The sequence below is a fragment of the Silurus meridionalis genome, chromosome 28 (genome assembly GCF_014805685.1).
Source record: "Silurus meridionalis isolate SWU-2019-XX chromosome 28, ASM1480568v1, whole genome shotgun sequence".
Lineage (NCBI taxonomy): Eukaryota > Metazoa > Chordata > Actinopteri > Siluriformes > Siluridae > Silurus > Silurus meridionalis.
Window position 1 is genome coordinate 912,501 of NC_060911.1, and position 2,500 is coordinate 915,000.

The window sequence follows — 2,500 nt, forward strand, 5'->3', positions numbered from 1 at the left end:
TTTGAGTTGGGATTGTATGAGGAGATGAGGAGGTGGGGGAGGGGATGGGTGAGGAGAACCAGAAGATTCCTGCAAAACATGACCGAATCTGCTGCTCTGTGAGTGAGTCGCTGTGAGAGCTGCAGAAACCCTGCAACATCTCTCCATCACCACGTTCCCATCAAACACCTCCAGCATAAAGCGGGAAAGTCAGGTCATGTTTGTACTCACATTGTACTGGCAATTGCGTTTTCCAGTTGTGGCAAGTGTGAAACTTTTAGTTTGTTTGTTTTCGTGAACGCACAGTGACACACATTTTAAATGAAAAACAAAGTCCATTTGCAAGTGTATTTCCAGTGTCTTAAGAGTTATGACCATGATCTATTTACTTATAACATTATTAATGAGCACGTGTGTTTTTTTCACTTTTCTCTGCGCCGCAACACACACTCAAGTCAGCGCACTTTTTTGAGTTGCGCGTCTAATCGTGTATTTACAGTGCGGGGGGTGGGTGCAGTCAAAATACTGTATGAAAAGATACAAAAAAAAAAAAAAAAAATGAATGTATTGCAAGAAAAAAAACAACAAAAAATACAACTTCGTGTTCGTGGTGTAAATAAATATATATATAATGTCCCATATTCAAACACTTAAAACATCTTTACTGTAAAGTGTTTAAGATTATTTTCACTCCAAACCTCAGTTTTATGAGTGTTTGAATATAAAACATGAAAATCCACTGATGATTGGAGTGAATTTGAATGTACTTTTCTCAAAAACTCCACAGTAAAATGTCTTGAAATTTTAGACCATAATAGACATTGATGCTCTTAATAAGGGTAATTTGAAAGCTTGAGCAAATCTATAAAAGAAAATGTTTTATGAGTGTTTGAATATTCAAATGCACTGGTTTTTATTTTTTTTTTAAAGAAATTGTACAGTAAAACGAGCTGAAAATGAATTCGGTGATGTTCAGTGTCACTCTGAGTAAAAATTTAATGAATTGAATAAAATAGCAAACATTTAAACACTTTACAGTAAAGATGTTTTGTGTTTGAATATGGGACATTTTATATATATATATATATATATATATATTTATTTACACCACAAACACGAAATTGTATTATTTACTATACAGTTATTATTATTAACTTTATTAATTATTATTATTATTATTATATAATTATTATTGTATTATTTACTTTACAGTAAAGATGTTTTAAGTGTTTGAATATGGGACATTTTATATATATATTTATTTACACCACAAACACGAAGTTGTATTTTTTGTTGTTTTTTTTCTTGCAATACATTCATTTTTTTTTTTTTTGTATCTTTTCATACAGTATTTTGACTGCACCCACCCCCCGCACTGTAAATACACGATTAGACGCGCAACTCAAAAAAGTGCGCTGACTTGAGTGTGTGTTGCGGCGCAGAGAAAAGTGAAAAAAACACACGTGCTCATTAATAATGTTATAAGTAAATAGATCATGGTCATAACTCTTAAGACACTGGAAATACACTTGCAAATGGACTTTGTTTTTCATTTAAAATGTGTGTCACTGTGCGTTCACGAAAACAAACTAAAAGTTTCACACTTGCGTTTGGTTTATGTAACAATGTGTGTAACAATGTGTGTAACAATGTGTGTTTGGAAAACGCAATTGCCAGTACAAATTGATTTTAAATATTGTCTGGAATCTTTTTTTTTTATTTGCATTTCTGGTGCCTGATGTCAGGGGGGAAAGAACCCACGAGGATTTTGCGACGCGTCGCTCATGCGCGTGCAGCAGAACGTGAACGAATCACACTTTCATAATCGAACGAATTGTTCATCAACGACTTTCACTATTATAATCGCGTGCGATCACGTGTCGCGTGACAAGGAAAACATGACACATTCAGATGCAGTGAAAATCTACAGAAATTAATATTATTGTTAGATTTTAACATCATCTTCAAAACCAGCAAAAAAACAATCCATAAAAACTACACTCTTCATAACCCTGAACATCTCCGTTCCTGAGGAACTCTGAGTGGAGTCTGGTCATTATCACCTCCATAGCTTCTACAGACCTTGCACCATTAAACACACACACACACACACACACACACACACACACATAGAGACTTACTTTTTCATCCATTTGGTCAGAAGTTCCAGAGGAAGAAGTGTTTTTGGAATATAAATAAGATGTTTTCTGTCTCTGAGTGTAGTCATGCAGTAAAACTGCTTCTTCTACTTACTGTATCGGCGGTTTGGGGGCGTGGCTATAAAACTTATCTCAGCACCGCTAATTTAACCACAAGTAGATTTTAGGGGCGTGTCTTAAAATTGTGTGTGTGTGTGTGTGTGTGTGTGTGTGTGTGTGTGTGTGCATGCTGACCCATCTTCATCTTCAGGATTGGACCTGAGGCTCTGCAACAAATTTCTTCTCACACCTACTGGTCAAAAGGTTACAATGTCATGCTGCCCCAATCTCACCAGTATAGACTCACATCATCCTGACACACA